This window comes from Poromitra crassiceps (genome assembly GCF_964638095.1).
Source record: "Poromitra crassiceps genome assembly, chromosome: 4".
NCBI classification, from domain to species: Eukaryota; Metazoa; Chordata; class Actinopteri; order Beryciformes; family Melamphaidae; genus Poromitra; species Poromitra crassiceps.
Genome location: NC_139626.1, coordinates 5,844,934 through 5,864,933, shown reverse-complemented (window position 1 = coordinate 5,864,933; position 20,000 = coordinate 5,844,934). Strand labels below are relative to the sequence as shown.

Genomic DNA, 20,000 nt, shown 5'->3' with positions numbered 1-20,000 from the left:
ACGGCTTAATTAGCCACTTTGGACAGACTTTTAGCACTTTGGGGATCAGAGGACTGTTATGTGCTGTTTGATTCAGTTAAGTACGGCCCTAACAGCTTGAGGATTTCCATGGTGACATCAGCAGAAGAGCTGTGGCAAGCATGAACCGACTGTGGCTTCACCAGGTTACACCGAGGAACCTACAATTGTGACCACCAGAGGGCAGCCTGCAGTCACCAGATATTGGAGTCAATGCTAACAATAGCTTGAGCATTGAGTAATTAATAGGAGCATGGTTTTTTCAGCAGTGAGGAATGCATGTATTTGATATTGATATTTAAGAGAAGTATTTTGATATTTAAGGATATTGTGATGAATCCAACAGCTGCAACAGTTTGATACAGTAATAATTGTATCTGACTGTTGCGCCCTCATGAAAGTGCCCCAGGTTGCAATCATGTAGCATGTAAGAATAGACTTGTGCTGATTTTTATATTGTTTCCTGCATTCAGTCCTTATTTGTGCCTTATAAACAATGCCACAAAATAATAGTTTAATGAGAAGAAATTGTAATTAGTACAACTGTAAGCACTCTTTCATTGCTATATTTGCACAATGATGGTGATGGGAAGCTATATTTTTCTTACACATTAAGAGGTTAAAATTGCAGCATTATGGTGTTTAAACAACCATACAACTATACATAAATAACTAACATGGGGTATATGAAAATATATTGTTGTAGAGGGTCTTTTTGTAGCATCTATTCTTTTATCTTGAATATTATCTTGAATATTTTGCACTTTTTTCTTTTCTTTTTTTAATAGATCAGGTGCTAAAATGTCACCATATATACGTTGTCATAATTCCTTCAATGTACAAGGCCAGTTTACTTTTTGCCACATTTCTTTCTTTTATTGGATAGGATCAGAATTGCTAGTTTTTTTATAAATGTTTTCAGATCCACTTTTTTTTAAGTTGAATAAATAATTTCACACTAAACATAGATTGTTCTTAAGATTCAAATCACTCTGTTATGTATGTAGTAATAGAAAAAAGAAGGTTGTAGAAAGGCTTTGCTAAATCGACATGCACATGTGTTAAAACCGATTCAAACTGTGCTATATAGTGCAGATAGGCTTAGGGCCTAGCCCAGGAAGGACTATAGCCACACTGTCTGAAACTATAACGAAGCCTTTATCAGTCCAAAATTAGACCTAACGGCGGGGGAAAATAACCCAGACTGAATGGTGAGAAAACCGGTGGAACAACATGAAAAAGCTGCCTGAAGGTTATTGTGGACTTGCTGGCAGTCCCTGCGATGCAGCAGACATCACAGGTCCTCTGCTGGCTGCATCGCTCTGAGCTTCTTTGCACTATGCCTTCACAAGCTAAAGAGCTGATCTGTGTGTGTGGGTGTGCACATCTGTGTGTGTGTGTGTGTGTGTGTGTGTGCGTGCACGCACTTAAATACCAGTGTGCTCTGGTAACGCTTCGTTTCCACTGCAGCCCGGGGTTGCCATGGTAACAAATTCCCCCCGTCGGCCTAAATGGTCAGGTAAATGAAGGGGTATAAAAAAAAAAGCCATGGGATGGATGGGTCAGATAGGCTTCAAAGAGCAGAACTCTGAAATGTGCCGCACAATTCGAAGCAGGAGCTCTGATGAGAATGTGTTCAGGTGCAGGACTGGAAAGTCTGAGCGATCCAAAATTTGACCTTCCTCTGTTCAAAGTGATCTAAATTCAACAGTTCTTTAAAAAGCACGGTGTATTTATTTTTTTCCTTGGGAGAGATAATAAAACAGTGATGGGGGGTGCGCTCCAGCTTTTCACATTCTGACAAATATGTAGCCCTTTGAAGTAGTATGGCTGTCATTTGCAAGATTGAATGCAATTCGCTGCATATTTATGCAATTCATCGTACACCAATTTGCTTCACCTTTAAAACTGCTGCACTAAGGGAGGTAATGGAGTTCAATGGAGTCCCACTTAAACTCTCTCCAGCCACCTTTTTATTTGAGGAATACACTTAAGTTAAGCAAATATATATATATACAACGCATATGGCAGGCTGAAAAAGGCTTTCTACCGCTACACTACCCGGACACTCGCCTTTTTAAGCTGACATACACACACACACTCATAGATATAGTAAGTATCATAGTGTGTTTACATGCAGACAATAAACTGTTTATTAGCGGATTTCTGGAGTTACCTGATTATTCAAATGGTCATGTAAACAGCATAAACCGATAAGCTTTATCCGTTTATGGCCGTTATCGGGTTATGAATAAACCGATAAACATACCTAGGTTTTTGGCCAATAACCTGTCTTTTGAGTGCATGTATACAGCGTATCAGGTTTCTTGTGGGTTTATACATCTGTGCATGTACAAGTTGCATGTAAAAAGTTGAATTACCGCCACCTTCTGGAGAGAAATCCGACTAATTGACTGAATCATGTAAACCCGGGTTTTTCCTATTGTCGGATTATTAAAGTGCATGTAAACGCAGAAATCAGATTATTGCCATAAACTGATTACTCAACAGTTATCAGTTTATTGGTGTGCATGTAAACGCACTCATTGTCATTATATGAGGAGGAAAGACATAAATTAACACCTTTCTGAACATAGTTTATTTGTGGTGGTGTTTGGTGGTTGCTTGCTTTACACTACAGTTATCACTGACTGGAGGTCACAGTTTGATCAATTTGCCGCTGTACTACTGGCCTCATTGGAAGACAAGGCACTGGAGTGGTTTGTGTTTTTTGCAGCATCTTCACCACAGCCATAGCCTGGAACGTTGTGTTGATACTGTCACTATAGCAATTGAATTAGCCTACTTCTGAAGTTTTTCTTTGTAGCAAACACACTTCAAAGTCCCAGGAGCATATAACTCAGCGCTCTCTGGGAGAATGCTGCCTTTATGGGAGGGAAACGGGACAGTTGAGAACACGGTCCCAGAGACACCCATACAACAATCAGTTATCGGCAAATTGCTTTGGTAAATCACCAGTAAGGCCCATATTGTCAGTTTTTCACCCTGGGGGGCATTTTCAGCGACCTTTCTCAGATCTTACGAGGATATATATATATATATATGTGTGTGTGTGTGTGTGTGTGTGTGTGTGTGTATGGCAAGAAGGTCCCGGGTTCGAACCCCGGTCCGTCCCAGGTCCTTTCTTTGTGGAGTTTGCATGTTCTCCCCGTGTTCGTGTGGGTTTTCTCCAGGTGCTCCGGTTTCCTCCCACCACCAAAAGACATGCATGTTAGGATTAATACTCCTGTCAGTGCCCCTGACCAAGGCACTGGCAAAAAGAACTGGAGTTGGTCCCCGGGCGCTGCACTGTGGCTGCCCACTGCTCCTAGTTCTAGGAAGGTTCCTAGTAGAGGATGGGTCAAATGCAGAGGAACTATCTACTTATATATATATAACTATATATATATATATATATGTATATATATATATATATATATATATATATATATATATATATATATTCTGCTTTATTGGACAGACACAGTGTAGAGATAGACGGGAAGGATTAGAGAGAGAGGGAGGGGAGGATATGCAGCAAATGACCACAGGCTGGATTCGAACCTGGGTCATTGCGAGAAGGGCTGAGCATTACATGGTACACGTAACATGCCTAACACAGTGACCCACTGAGACTATATATATATATATATATATATGTATGTATGTATGTATATATGTATATGTATATATATATATATATATATATATACAGTAATTTATTTGATTATTTATTTAATTATTTATTTGAAAGACATACAAATCACAGCAAAACTATAACTCCTTATAGGGATATTATTGTAATAGGCTATTATAGGATAGTTATAATAAAGAAAAATGCCATAAAGCAAGATAAGGTCACTGTAACTCACCATTGAGCACCACCACAGACACACTATATGTCCCTATAGGAAGATCCTGGTTTAAAATGCTGGAAAATGAGGATGCTGGTCACCAGTGGGAAAGCAAAAGAGCGATGTTATGTGATTTAATTAATGTTAGGCCTATGTTATGTGTTTAGCTTGAGAAGTGTTTACAGTTTGATTACCGCATATCACTCATCTTCACTCTCTCACATTCATTTTTCTATGAGAAGTCATAGAATATCAGGACTCTGAGAACACATGAATACACCGGCACATCTCCTCATGGACCTGCTTTAACTTAGGAGCGGAGTCGCTGGCTGAATGTGGAAGACTAGAAGTAGAGTCCAAATAAGTAATAAACAACAGTAATAAAAAATAAATCGGGAATAGCTATTCAGCTATTCAGCTAGGCCATGGAAACCATCCATTTTTTCTATTGACACCTTTCCTGTGATTCTCCTGATTCACTGTCTGAGTCTGTGGATGATGCTTCTGCTACTTGGCTTGGCTCTCTGTTGACTAATCATTATTTGATGCATCTCCAAACAGTCCTCCAGATCTCAGATCACTCAGACTAGAACCTTCACTAATAACACAACAGACCAAAGTGTTTACCTGACCCACTTAGTTTCAGTCTAATTATCCACATTCACTTCAGATCAAAGTATGTCTGCCTGATTGTTGTGAACATTTTACGTCGCTTAATAGTCGATTCCAAACACAAACACAGTGGATAATTTAAGGAAAATTTGAGCACCGGGCGATTCTTTTATTATGTATGGGACAAAAAATGCATGAATGTGTGCACATTTTCACCGCATCAAAGAAGCGCTCGTCTTTGCAGGATTATGTTTTGCCTCAGTTCTGCAGAATGGCTGAAGTGCACTGCGGCTGCTGCACAAAGTTGATAGAATGCCCTTGGCTGCATTTCTTAAGATTAGTGGCATGGACGCTTGAATGCTTTTTCATGATAGGCTTGGCAGATTTATGATGTGAATTATAATGTTATGAGACATCGTCACGTCAGTCTGGCTCCACATTGCTTTTCAAATTAGATCAAGAGACCTTTGACCTTGTATTGTTTACCAGAAGTTAAAATGATCAAACGTTAAAGGAACACTCCGCCCATTTTCAACCAGCTCTGTATCATTAGAACATCAGTAGTATATCAGAAAACTGTAAACGGTTTTGAAGTCTGTCATTTAATTTGACAGTTACTGAGTGTTAAACTCAAATTAATAACTCATTAACTCAAATCAACTCTCAATAACTGTCAAACTATTCATCATTCATCTAGTTTGACAGTTATTGAGAGTTGATTTGAGTTAATGAGTTATTAATTTGAGTTAGTGTGGACCAGTGATGTCACTGGTCCACACTTTAACACTCAATAACTGTCAAATTAAATGACAGACTTCAAAACCTTTTACAGTTTTCTGATATACTACTGATGTTCTAATGATACAAAGCTGGTTGAAAAAGGGCAGTGTTCCTTTAAGAAATATATACATCATTTTGTTCTCATTCTGATATGCACTGTATCTCTCTTTTTGAATGCATCTTTTCTTTCTTTCTTTCTTAGATAAATGAATGGGCAGTCTATGAATTCATCACAGCTCTTTGCCTCTCCTCCTCCTGTCACACTGACCTGCTGATGTTAATCTAATCTAACATCTCACCTCCGCTCCGTACCGCGCAATCGGCTGGATTACACTACCAAAACATTTTGCACGGCGTTTTATTAGGCACATTAATGTCATTGAATTGTCTTTTAGTGCGTTTCAACGGCCGCTCTCTGAAGCTTAAACGACGCTATTATGATCAGGCCCAGGCAGGTAGAAAATATGTCCAGAGAGGTTAAGGGATGTGATGTGACGCGACGTCTGTCTTCCTGACGTCTGAAGACCATCAGTTTTCTCAAAGTTATCTCTCTATCTCCCTCTCTCCCTGCCTCCCTCCCTCCCTGCCTCCCTCCCTGCCTCCCTCCCTCCCTGCCTCCCTCCCTCCCTCCCTGCCTCCCTCCCTGCCTCCCTCCCTCCCTCCCTGCCTCCCTCCCTGCCTCCCTGCCTCCAGTAATTGCTGCGGAGGCGTGTCTCTGTGTGATGTATGTGTTACTGTATCTGCCTGCAGTGTCGCCCGCATCCAGATTCATTATTCAGCTGCCTGGCCAGACGCAGTGAGAGAGGAGCTGCTCTCGCTGTCACTGGTCAGCCATGAATCCACTAATATGTCATGTCTCTCTCTCTCTCTCTCTCTCTCTCTCCATATACATGTATGGAGAGAGAGATCTGCTTTCTTTCTCTCTTTTTTCCTCTCTGTGTTTGTGTCCGTCTCCCTCTGCATGTTATTCATCTGTCTGCTTCTCTCTCTCACTCTGATCTCTCTGCCTTACTGTAACCCAGTGGTTCCCAACCTGTATAGTCTTATGTACCCCTTGAGCTGTTTTGCCATGCCAATAGTACCCCCTCACTCACTCATGCGTGTCGATGATTCTCCTAAGAGTGTTTAAACTGTTGGTATCGAACACAACTGATTATTAAATGAAATGAACAATTCATTTATGATTGAAGCCATTTATCCATGTTTGCTAATGGGTTAGCACGCAGTTTTGACATGCGTGAACAGTGACCTCTTCACAGAGTAGTGTTATCTTCATCTTTATTGTTTATTTGAACAGGGACAGTACACAATAAACATATTGCACCAGAGATAGCTAAGAGCTAATTTGCATCTGTAGTCCCTGGGTCCCTTACAGTTGACAACTGCCAGGAGAAGGGGGACTAGTTGCACATACCTTTTGCAATGTGCGTATGATTTTTTTTTTTTTTTTTATAATTTTGGAGATAAATTGTAATCCCCAATCTTTCCACGTACCCCTTTTGCAAGCTGCTCAAGTACCCCTAGGGGTACACTGCTATAACCTCTCAGCTTCACCTCTCTGTCACAGGGTTTCAACCTTAACACCTCTCCCCCTTCCGATGTCTTCCTCCCGACCGTCCTCCTCCCCTGCTGCTGCTTCCCATAGTCTTCCTGCTAATTCAGGTAAAGGTTGGGCTATCCCCTCTGGCTCTACCTGAGCTGCCTCAGTGTTAGAGAGGAGTGGAGGTTATCCCCTCCACTCCTCTCATATCCTCTACACCCCCCCCCCCCCCCCCCATCTCGTCCCATCACCTAGTGTCCCCCCCCCCCGGTCACCTAGTGTGCCCCCCTGCCTGTCCCCCCCCCCATCTCATCCCGTCACCTAGTGTTCCCCCCTGCCTGCCCCCCCCCCATCTCGTCCCATCACCTAGTGTCCCCCCCTGCCTGCCCCCCCCCCCGCCCCCCATCTCGTCCCATCACCTAGTGTCCCCCCCTGCCTGCCCCCCCCCCCGCCCCCCATCTCGTCCCATCACCTAGTGTCCCCCCCTGCCTGCCCCCCCCCCGCCCCCCATCTCGTCCCATCACCTAGTGTCCCCCCCTGCCTGCCCCCCCCCCCCCGCCCCCCATCTCGTCCCATCACCTAGTGTTCCCCCCTGCCTGCCCCCCCCCATCTCGTCCCATCACCTAGTGTCCCCCCCTGCCTGCCTCCCCCCCCCATCTCGTCCCATCACCTAGTGTCCCCCCCTGCCTGTCCCCCCCCCCCCCCCCGGTCACCTTGTGTTCCCCTGCCTGTGTAATGAAGTTCCCCCTCTCTCCTCTCTCTTGCGGGTGGGATCCGTCCCTCGCAGGGCTGAGTTAGGACGGTAATTACTTCAAAAAGGTGCGGAGGATGTTCCCGTACGAACGAGTGGGCCAATGAGATTCCACGAGAGAGAGAGCCGAGCATACATCATACTGATATATTTTATTGATTTTGTTTGCTATTATTATTACCCACCTGTGGTAAGAAAGAGCAGTGTGTGAGATGGGTAACTGGGTGCGAGGTGCCAGGCGAGTAGCTCGAGGGAGTCCGGCTGTAGCGTTACGACTGGTCCTGGAGCATCCGCACACAGTCAACAGCCCAGCAAGCCTATCTTTAATTTATCACAATGTTTTATTTACCAGCCAGTCAACTCAGTCTAGCAGCCAGGAAACAAACATGGCTGCATGCAGACAACAGACCGGCCACTCACAATACACACACACATGCTGTACTGTGTATTGTTTTCTTGCGATTCAGCTCTGCTGAACTCACATCAACGTGCATTAACATGAACACACAACATAAACACACACACATCAACGTGCATTAACATGAACACACAACATAAACACACACACACACAAGGTTTTCCTTGAGCCATAGCCTCTGACTGTATACTGTGTATAGCCATAGCCTCTGACTGTATACTGTGTATAGCCATAGCCTCTGACTGTATACTGTGTATAGCCATAGCCTCTGACTGTACTGTGTATAGCCATAGCCTCTGACTGTATACTGTGTATAGCCTCTGACTGTATACTGTGTATAGCCATAGCCTCTGACTGTATACTGTGTATAGCCATAGCCTCTGACTGTATACTGTGTATAGCCATAGCCTCTGACTGTACTGTGTATAGCCATAGCCTCTGACTGTATACTGTGTATAGCCTCTGACTGTATACTGTGTATAGCCATAGCCTCTGACTGTATACTGTGTATAGCCATAGCCTCTGACTGTATACTGTGTATAGCCATAGCCTCTGACTGTATACTGTGTATAGCCATAGCCTCTGACTGTATACTGTGTATAGCCATAGCCTCTGACTGTATACTGTGTATAGCCTCTGACTGTATACTGTGTATAGCCATAGCCTCTGACTGTATACTGTGTATAGCCATAGCCTCTGACTGTATACTGTGTATAGCCATAGCCTCTGACTGTGTACTGTGTATAGCCATAGCCTCTGACTGTATACTGTGTATAGCCATAGCCTCTGACTGTACTGTGTATAGCCATAGCCTCTGACTGTACTGTGTATAGCCATAGCCTCTGACTGTATACTGTGTATAGCCATAGCCTCTGACTGTGTACTGTGTATAGCCATAGCCTCTGACTGTATACTGTGTATAGCCATAGCCTCTGACTGTGTACTGTGTATAGCCTCTGACTGTATACTGTGTATAGCCATAGCCTCTGACTGTATACTGTGTATAGCCATAGCCTCTGACTGTGTACTGTGTATAGCCATAGCCTCTGACTGTATACTGTGTATAGCCATAGCCTCTGACTGTATACTGTGTATAGCCATAGCCTCTGACTGTATACTGTGTATAGCCATAGCCTCTGACTGTATACTGTGTATAGCCATAGCCTCTGACTGTATACTGTGTATAGCCTCTGACTGTATACTGTGTATAGCCATAGCCTCTGACTGTATACTGTGTATAGCCATAGCCTCCTGAGACCCGGCAATTCATTTTTGTCGGCAGTTAGATATCACATTTGTTGGATTGTAACCATGACGACAGGACACGTGCTCCGTCTCTTCAAATGCCATCTAAACCACAAGATGTTATGGATGCAAGTGTTTAAATGATGCAGCTATGGTGTTTCTGCAGCTGAGTTTGATTTGAGAAAAAGAGTGTATTAACTATTGTTGAGTAGGTTTTCAGCGGTGTACAATAAAATGTGTAACCATCTGAAAATGACGCTTTTGTCAATGTCCATTGTGGTGGACAACATACTTGCTACATTACTTTTTACCTGATTTGATAACATTTCTGGAGACAGAACTGACTAAAGCAGAGAGAATTTAGATCCAAATTGTTGGGGGATGCTGAGACAGATGATGAGGATGAAGTGGGACAGGTGACCTTAAAGGAGGCTGCTGCTGAGAGTTCAGAGGAGGAGACATCAGCTGAGGATGAGCAAGAGGGAAATGATCACAAACGATGGAAGCCTTTTGTCCAGAACAGAAGCATCTGCATCTCCATGTTTTCATCTGCATTTTCACATGAACCCAGAACTGATGTCCACTACAAGGGTCATTCCATACAAAATTAATGCATATATATATATATTTTTTTTTTCATACAAGAATCTTGGGAGAGGGGGGGGGGTCTGCTGGGTCTCAGCAGCAGTTTGTCTTCCCTCGCTACTTCTATGATCGTGTGTGTGTGTGTGCGTGTGTGTGTGTGTGTGTGTTTGTGCGGTGTGGCGGAACGCTATCTCATCCCCTGTGTCCTTATTATCTGGTGTCATCATGTGCATGACATACAGCGCCTCTGACCCTGAACACACACACACACATACGCACACACACGGACTCATTAATTCATGGCCTTCAACTCAGGATTGAATTACAGCCAGAGGATTTACTTGGACTATATCTTTTGTTACGCACGCACATGCACACATACACACCTATCAGAGATCAGCTGTGTCTGCAATGTTTCATCAGACACACACACACACACACACACACACACACAATGCCCTTCATGAATTCACTGTTTGCTATATAAACTACATTATGCTTGCTGGTATTCATTATTCATGGGCGCCATTAGTTTTGCGTGGTGAATGTGTCAGCGAAACATCTGTGTTCACTCTTTTCTCTGGATTCATTCTCCTCACTGCACTCCACTGAAATAAAGCATCAAGTTCACATTTGGCCTACTGATATTGAATTTCTATACACATTAATTTCTGTTTTCTTATACACACTGATTTCTGTTTTTGCATGATTTCTGTTTTTTATACTGTGTATACACACATCACACACTGTATACACACACACACATCACACACTGATTTCTGTTTTCTTATACACACTGATTTCTGTTTTTGCATGATTTCTGTTTTTTATACTGTATACATCACACACTGTATACACACACATCACACACTGATTTCGGTTTTCTTGTGATTTATATTTTCTTATATATACACTGATTTCGGTTTTCTTATGATTTCTGTTTTCAAGCCCATTTCACACCAATGCAACGCAATGCAACGAGTTGAAACTTGCAACTGCTTGCAATGCTCTGCAACTCTGGCTAAATGGCTGGAGTCATCATGGAGCTGAATGACATGGATCTGTAGATTTTTTCTTGACTCTAGAACAGTTTCATTGCGTTGCGAATCATTGGTGTGAACTGGGCGTTGCACACACTGATTTCAGTTTTCTCATGATTTATGTTTTTTTTCTACACACACTGATTTCTGTTTTTTTATGATTTCTGTTTTCTTATACACACTGATTTCTGTGTGCGGATGTGCGGGCATGATTCAATCAAATCAATTATCCAATTATGCTATAAGGGGCCGAATAAGATCAAAGGCTTGGGAAGCGGGTACTGCGCACGCAGGCCCTTTAAGAGGAGGGGGGGGGGGCGCTGTATCCATAAAACATGAGTTTACTCAGTGGCCATGCTAAGACATGGCTAGGAGCGCCTCTGCACTCCAGCGTGCTCTCCTCACACACACACACACCCACACACAGCATCCCCAGTCTGCAAAGTGGTCCCCACACACACACACACACACACACACACACACACACACACACACACACACACACACACACACACACACACACACACACACATGCATGCTGGGGCCAGCGGAAGAGCTGAAGTGGGACAGAGAAGAAGAGGACGAGCAGGAGGATAAAAACCACAACAGAACTGGAGCAGCAACAGAAAGAGGGCGAGCAAGAAGACTGGATGGGGACGAAAGCAGATCGGGATAAAAGAGCCAGACGAGAGCGGAGAAGAAAGTAGCGGGGGCACGGACGGGCAGAGGACCGGTACACGGGTCGGCTGGTGCACCGAGGCGGCGGAGAATGGGCAATTCCTCCTTCCCAGGCATGTCCCCTCTCTCTCCGTCCATTCTGTAGTTGCAGCAGGTATTTCTAATAACTTGTGTGCGCCTTTCCTCTTCTCTGACGCGCTGCTGGGGGTGCTGCTGTTTACCTCCCACACTCCGCCTGCATGGCTCTCCTTCACTGCCCCATGCTTCACTCATGCTGCCTCCTGCCGCTGCTGTCCTGCTGTGTGCCGCTTCTGCCGCATTTCGCTCTTTAATTGCTTGATCAAGATGCATTGATGTAGGCTGGAAGGAAGGTTCCTAAAGAAGAAGAATAAAACACTAACTTGGTGCTGGCAGATCCCCCCTCCCCCTTATGGGCTGGGCCAGTTTGAAAATTAAATGATGCTGCATTAACGGCTATATAATTGCAATTAACTATAATTTAAAGTGTAGCCAATTTTAATTGGACATTTTTCAGCTGTGTGTGTGTGTGTGTGTGTGTGTGTGTGTGTGTGTGTGTGTGTGTGTGTGTGTGTGTGTGTGTGTGTGTGTCTGGGGCTACAGTAGGGGTCTGGCGTGATGGATGGGTGTCTGCCTGGTGAGATGCGGTGGCTGTTGCTTGCTGTCTGGCGGGCAGCTGTCCGCCTTGTTTGCTGTGTGGACGGGAGACTGTTGTTGATATTGAGGTGCTCTGTGTGGCACTGAAAGAAGGCTTTGATGGGTTTACAGAGGGTACTGTTAGAGAGAGAGAGATGGACAGAGAGTGGTTATAGTTTACAGAGGGGTACTGTTAGAGAGAGAGAGATGGACAGAGTGGTTATAGTTTACAGAGGGTACTGTTAGAGAGAGATGGACAGAGTGGTTATAGTTTACAGAGGGTACTGTTAGAGAGAGAGATGGACAGAGTGGTTATAGTTTACAGAGGGTACTGTTAGAGAGAGAGAGAGATGGACAGAGAGGTTATAGTTTACAGAGGGTACTGTTAGAGAGAGAGAGATGGACAGAGAGTGGTTATAGTTTACAGAGGGTACTGTTAGAGAGAGAGAGATGGACAGAGAGTGGTTATAGTTTACAGAGGGTACTGTTAGAGAGAGAGAGAGAGAGAGATGGACAGAGAGTGGTTATAGTTTACAGAGGCTACTGTTAGAGAGAGAGAGAGAGATGGACAGAGAGTGGTTATAGTTTACAGAGGGTACTGTTAGAGAGAGAGATGGACAGAGAGTGGTTATAGTTTACAGAGGCTACTGTTAGAGAGAGAGAGAGAGATGGACAGAGAGTGGTTATAGTTTACAGAGGGTACTGTTAGAGAGAGAGAGAGAGATGGACAGAGAGTGGTTATAGTTTACAGAGAGTACTGTTAGAGAGAGAGAGATGGACAGAGAGTGGTTATAGTTTACAGAGGGTACTGTTAGAGAGAGAGAGATGGACAGAGAGTGGTTATAGTTTACAGAGGGTACTGTTAGAGAGAGAGATGGACAGAGAGTGGTTATAGTTTACAGAGGCTACTGTTAGAGAGAGATAGAGAGATGGACAGAGAGTGGTTATAGTTTACAGATGGTACTGTTAGAGAGAGAGAGAGAGAGATGGACAGAGAGTGGTTATAGTTTACAGAGGGTACTGTTAGAGAGAGAGAGAGAGATGGACAGAGAGTGGTTATAGTTTACAGAGGGTACTGTTAGAGAGATAGAGAGATGGACAGAGAGTGGTTATAGTTTACAGATGGTACTGTTAGAGAGAGAGAGAGAGAGATGGACAGAGAGTGGTTATAGTTTACAGAGGGTACTGTTAGAGAGAGAGAGAGAGATGGACAGAGAGTGGTTATAGTTTACAGAGGGTACTGTTAGAGAGAGAGAGAGATGGACAGAGAGTGGTTATAGTTTACAGAGGGTACTGTTAGAGAGAGAGAGATGGACAGAGAGTGGTTATAGTTTACAGAGGGTACTGTTAGAGAGAGAGAGAGAGATGGACAGAGAGTGGTTATAGTTTACAGAGAGTACTGTTAGAGAGAGAGAGATGGACAGAGAGTGGTTATAGTGCTGTATTATAGATTACAGGCAGATTGATGGCCATTTAGTGGAATAAAAACTGTTTGTGATGATCATAAGGGACACAACCACCTGTCCTATACAGACACAAATCGTTGTTTTTCATTAAAAGACTCACTGAATTTTAATTCCAGCCTAATACCAGTTATGATATAATGTACGTATATACCATCATAAAGATTTGTATTTTCCTAAAAAAGGTGGGATAACTGTAATCTGCATTAATTGTTGAATTTAGGTGAGACACCCACATCTGCATCCCTATTGCTGACATCAAATTGACCCTCTCTGTCTAGAGTGGTACAGCCCATAATGGAGATCTTCACTTATCTTATTGATTATTGATTGATATGATGCCCTTAAGCCTGTGTATCTACGGAGTGCCCCCCCCCCCCTCCCCACTCCTCACACTCACCCACCCACACTAGACACACTCACACAGACTCCACCACCACTGTGCCGATCACAGAGAAAGACATTATTTAAGCGTCTGGAGCACGTTCAGAGATAACGCCGGCTATCTTTTCAATTAAACGTCACGTTCCGCATGCTGTCTCACTCCTAAATCGCGGAGAAGATCAAATCTGAATTGAACCGTTTGGAAACACAGAGCGGACTGTTGTCTTTGCTTTGAACATCTCTCAAACTTATTTCATGCAACGCACGGCTGTGTGACTGCGAGCCCAAGTCGCCTCAGTGACATGCCAAAGCAGGAGCACCCTCCCTCCCCATCCCCAGGAGAGAGGTGGGGAAGGGGTGGTGGGTGGCTGATCAAGCATGTGGAAATCACAAGTGACGGAGGTGCAAGAGAGAGAGAGAGAGAGAGAAGAGATGGGCAGACAGCTGTCTCAGGAAGGCAGGGAGCGACAGACAGACAGACACACAGACACACAGACAGACAGCAGTTTTCTCACGTAGTCCTGATCAAACTTGTTGGCATCTGGAGAGAGAGAGAGAGAGAGAGAGAGAGAGAGAGAGAGAGAGAGAGAGAGAGAGAGAGAGAGAGAGAGAGAGAGAGAGAGAGAGAGAGAGAGAGAGAGAGAGAGAGAGAGAGCTGCAGACATCAGAGGGCTGCTTGATGCGGTTGTCACAGAGCCAGCAGGCAGGTAAAGTTGAGGTGACTCCACTGTTGACTGATGGAAGTCAGTTCTAACTTTTAGACTACATCATTTTTGATAGATGGACGGCACGGTTGCTCAGTGGTTAGCACTGTTGCCTCACAGCAAGAAGGTCCCGGGTTCGAACCCCCGGTCCATCCCAGGTCCTTTCTGTGTGGAGTTTGCATGTTCTCCCCGTGTTTGTGTGGGTTTTCTCCTGGTGCTCCGGTTTCCTCCCACCACCAAAAGACATGTATGTTAGGGTTAAGACCTGTCAGTGCCCCTGGCCAAGGCACTGGCAAAAAGAACTGGAGTTGGTCCCCGGGCGCTGCACAGTGGCTGCCCACTGCTCCTAGTTCTAGGAAGGTTCCTAGTAGAGGATGGGTCAAATGCAGAGGATGAATTTCCCACATGGGGATAAATAAAGGACAACTTAACAACTTGCCTACCCCACACTACAGGATAATTTGCAAGATTATGGTCAAGATTCCCCCCTCCCGATTTTCTCGGGGGTGCTCCCGATTTGAAGCGCGTCGGGCAGATAATCTTCCCAAAAGATCCTGTAGTGTGTGGGGTTCAAAGATTCACAATCGGGAAGACTGCCTCTTCCCGATTGTGAATCGTGCATATCTAACATGTTAGATATTTACAACCCGACAGGCGATTGCATCTTGAGCAGAGAGCCAGTAGTAGCTGCGTTTCCATTACAGTTTTTCGCAAAATAATCTGGTCCGCCCGCAGCCCCGCACAGAAACAAATAACGAGGAAATTGTCCTCGAGGTGAAATACCCGTGCGTCTTTGAACGGGACGGAAAACTAATGCTATACTGCAAAGCATGTAGCCTACACGGAAAAGTGAGTCAAATCAGCAGACGCCCCCTCCTCCACAAGGCACCTGTGCAGACGGTTTTCGCCTGGCCGTGCACAGTAGGCCTACACCCCGAATGGACGCGGCTGTCCGCGCAAATATTAGTTAAACAAATCCTTTCAGTGCAAATGCATTATAAAAACAAAAAATAAGATTTGTTTAGAAAACGAAATGACACAAATGTATTATTATTATTATTATTATTATTATTATCATTATTACTACTACTACACCCGGTGCGCACACTGAATAGGCATTTTAAAAGTTAACGTCGAGCCCTGCTTCCAAGGTGAATCTTCTGCATAATCTTCTAGTGTGTGGGGTTGCGTTTGAACAGACGCGATTGTGTGTGTGTCCCAAGATTGAAATGTTAAAAAATCGGCTCTCTCTGTCCTGTAGTGTGTGGGGTCTCAAGATTTTTATAATCTTCAAGGATTTGAAAATCCTGTAGTGTGGGGTAGGCATAATAACTTAACTTATCGAAGGAGCTGCTTTGTCCTCGAACGTTTAAGTGTTTGTTGATTTTCACATCTTGTGACATCTTGGCCTGCCATTGTATTGTATATAGAATGGAGCTTTTAATGTAGACTACATCATTTTGATACATGCCTGAGAAAGTGACGAGGACACCTTGACACAGTACTTAAAGAAATGAATATCTTCTTCCATTCTGCTGTAGAACCTTCTGTGTTACATGAAGGATCTTCTTCCATTCTGCTGTAGAACCTTCTGTGTTACATGAAGGATCTTCTTCCATTCTGCTGTAGAACCTTCTGTGTTACATGAAGGATCTTCTTCCATTCTGCTGTAGAACCTTCTGTGTTACATGAAGGATCTTCTTCCGTTCTGCTGTAGAACCTTCTGTGTTACATGAAGGATCTTCTTCCATTCTGCTGTAGAACCTTCTGTGTTACATGAAGGATCTTCTTCCATTCTGCTGTAGAACCTTCTGTGTTACATGAAGGATCTTCTTCCGTTCTGCTGTAGAACCTTCTGTGTTACATGAAGGATCTTCTTCCGTTCTGCTGTAGAACCTTCTGTGTTACATGAAGGATCTTCTTCCGTTCTGTTGTAGAACCTTCTGTGTTACATGAAGGATCTTCTTCCATTCTGCTGTAGAACCTTCTGTGTTACATGAAGGATCTTCTTCCATTCTGCTGTAGAACCTTCTGTGTTACATGAAGGATCTTCTTCCGTTCTGCTGTAGAACCTTCTGTGTTACATGAAGGATCTTCTTCCATTCTGCTGTAGAACCTTCTGTGTTACATGAAGGAAATTATCATCATCTGTCCAAATGACCTGCCATCGGTTTTGACACATTTGCCTCATACACCGTGAACAGACAGAACAGCTTAGCTGGCTTCAAAGTATACCTCTTAGGTAATCAAAACTGCACAACTCATTTTCCTGGACTCAACTCATCACTGAATTAATTATGGCAGAACCATGGAATAAATGTCTTTGTTTTTATGCTTTTAATTCTATTTTTAGCTGTTTCCTTACAGCGACATGTGCTGCCTGTTTTACCTCGATTTTACATAAACACCACATTTCCTTGTGAAATCTGTTGAGTTGAACATATGTCTGGACAATCTGTTAGTTGTAACTTGAAATTGAACACTAAAAGACATCTAAGCAACCATAGCGATGTATAATACCCATCAATAGAGCAAGGTTAAATAAGTGTGAAACCCTCTACGGCTTGTCCTTTCAGTCTCAAATGTGGTCACTGCATACATACAAACAATGTACACATTCGTTTGTTTCATACCTGCACTTTTTTCTATATTATTACTGCACATGGCTACTTTTTGATCGATTAATACAAGCAGTCAGATAAATATCAAGTCCCTTTTTTTACTTAGAAAGTGCTTTAAAATCTGAATGTCAACAGAAAGCTAAACATAAACGATTAATCTGACTTCGATTGGATTCACACGTCCGCATCGCGATGCATCGATTCAACGATTAATTTTGACACCCCTATATTTCATGACTTATTGTCACTTTGTAGCTGCAGCAGGAGGTGGTTAACTGGATGCACAGACATGGGACGAGGGGACAGACATGGGACAAGGGGACAGACGTGGGACAAGGGGACAGACATGGGACGAGGGGATTTGAGGCTTCCCTCTCACACAAAAGTAGTTAAATATTTGCAGCACCTCGCTGTAAAGAGTTATTGACGATGAGTCTCCGTTAATTGGGCTTTGCCAGCTCCATAAAGCTGACCCAGGGATAGTCTGTCAGGCGTTGTGCACAGTGAAGCCTCCTCTTGAGCTAAGAAACCAAAACATATATTTTTTTAAATCCAGGCGTGACCTGGAAAAAGACACGTTTTTTCTCGTGATCTAGTTTACCAACTTCTTCTTCTGCTTATTGACTCTCTCTCAAATCTTCTGTTTATCCAAATCTCCAGTGCCGGGTGTTTAACCAGCACTGTGGTGTAAGTAAGAAGAAGTCTTAGAGAGAGGCAAAGCGACCGCCTACTTCCTGCTTCAGCACTGTACCAGAGATTTTCATCCGCCATTTATTTTCCCATAGACATTTTGTTTGTTTATAATATGGAATCTGACCACATCTGCTTTGTGTAATTTTGTAATATAGTTTGTTTATAATATGGAATCTGACCACATCTGCTTCAGCCTCTCTGGGTGGGAAGATCTCAGCCCATCTTTCTGTCCACTTGCAGCTTTCTCTGCCTCGGCCCGGTTTGGCCCGGTACTGCAGAATCAGACCTTTTGATCCATTAGCAGCCAGAGCGAGGCCTGAGATAACTAACAGGATCGAGCCGAGCGAGCAGTACCGATCCATTCCTTTCCTCGCACTCCTGTTCGTACAGCTGCTGTTTCGCTGCGTTTCCAATTCAGTGCCACAACCTTTGACCTTTACCTTGCAGATCCCCTGGCAGATCCTAGCCTATAGAGGCATTAGGCAAACGTAATGACAGTATGGAGAGACAGGCGAGGATGTTGGACGATCTGGGAGCAGAAAATCATTTTCAAAGGAGAATAATGTCTATTATGTTAGCAGCAAGGTAATAGAAAAATCCTGTGACACTGTAGAGGACAGATGTGGATGATGGTCATGCTTAAGAAGTCTCAGGGTGGGTGGGAGGGAGGGGGGATTTTGAAATAACGAGATATCCATCCCGGACAAACCCCGCTGTATGAGCACAAACTGATATTTGATAAGCTTGTATAGGATAAAGATGAGATATGCATTTCATATGCATGACAGTGAGAAGAAGGGAAGTCACATAAGACATAGGCGTAAAACAGCCTCCGAGTGTTTGTTAGGGTTTCTCACAAGTATTTCTGCAGATGATTCATTTCTGGAGATCTGAGACGGGGAGATGTTTTCGGCGGAAGGAACGGCGGTCTCTATAATAAATCGGCTAGCTTTGCGAGCTGCGGCGCCATGTTTTCCTCAGCAGCACTAGCAGCCGCCTGTCTCTTCCAATTGCCAGTCGCTGGACACAAAGCGCTTCTAATGAACTCCGAGGCCTGCTAATGCGAGCAGTTTCACATCGATGTGTCCTCCTCATTTACTCATCCCTACCAGAGAAAAGCTCCCTCTCACAGAAGTTTGACAAAATATCGATTGCCATCAGTCATTTAATTTTTCACACTTATTAAACATTATATTGCAATTTTAGATTCGTAAAATTCTGATGACAAACCAGCCAATCAGCTTCTCCGGCTGCAGCCTGCAAGAATTGCTTGTTCTCAAAAGTGGGTAGATTTGAAAGCAGTAGTTTTTTGCACACGTTTCTCGTTTCCATCAGTTTCATGCCCTTGAATGGGGTATAAGGTACAGTAGCATCCGGATGAGACTTTGTTTTCAAAACAGAAGGAACATGGCCTTCGTTGGAGTCCACAAGGACCACAAGTATTTAGAAGAATGGAGGTGTGTGTGTGTGTGTGTGTGTGTGTGTGTGTGTGTGTGTGTGTGTGTGTGTGTGTGTGTGTGTGTGTGTGTGTGTGTGTGTGTGTGTGTGCGTGTGTGTGATGTGCGCGCGCGTGAAGTGTGTGTGGGGGGGGGGGGGTGACTTCAAGGTCTGGCTGTTGCTATTCACTTGGCTGGCATTCCTAGTGGAAAATAAATTCAGTGTCTAATTTGACAGCCTGAATCACAGATATTCATCTCAAGATGTGATTATTATTATTATTATTATTCTTTCTAGCAGCTGTAATGTCTTGTCCTTGATAAGGGATTGCTATTTTAGCGACATCTCTCTGGTAGAGGGCAGCCTATCAGATAGCATTACTGTCACACATCCGAGCCCAGAAAGCAATGAGGAATCAGCTTCCAGTGTCCACACTGTCGCAGACGAAACGGGGTCTGCATCTGACAGGAGAGAGGTTGTAGGCTAGCTAGGGTAAAGGAAGCACTGTGTGTGTGTGTGTGTG

At 43.9% G+C, this 20,000-nt stretch overlaps 1 protein-coding gene across 3 annotated transcripts in view; it reads left to right on the top strand.

The window, feature by feature from the left end:
- Positions 1 to 971, top strand: part of grb7 (growth factor receptor bound protein 7) — a 36,540-nt gene extending 35,569 nt beyond the window's left edge. For all 3 annotated transcript variants that reach the window (XM_083636126.1, XM_083636124.1, XM_083636125.1), the window contains exon 15: positions 1 to 971. This exon is cut by the window's left edge and continues 1,123 nt beyond it. The gene's annotated coding sequence lies outside the window, so the exon portion shown is untranslated.
- The last annotated feature ends 19,029 nt before the right edge of the window (positions 972 to 20,000 follow it).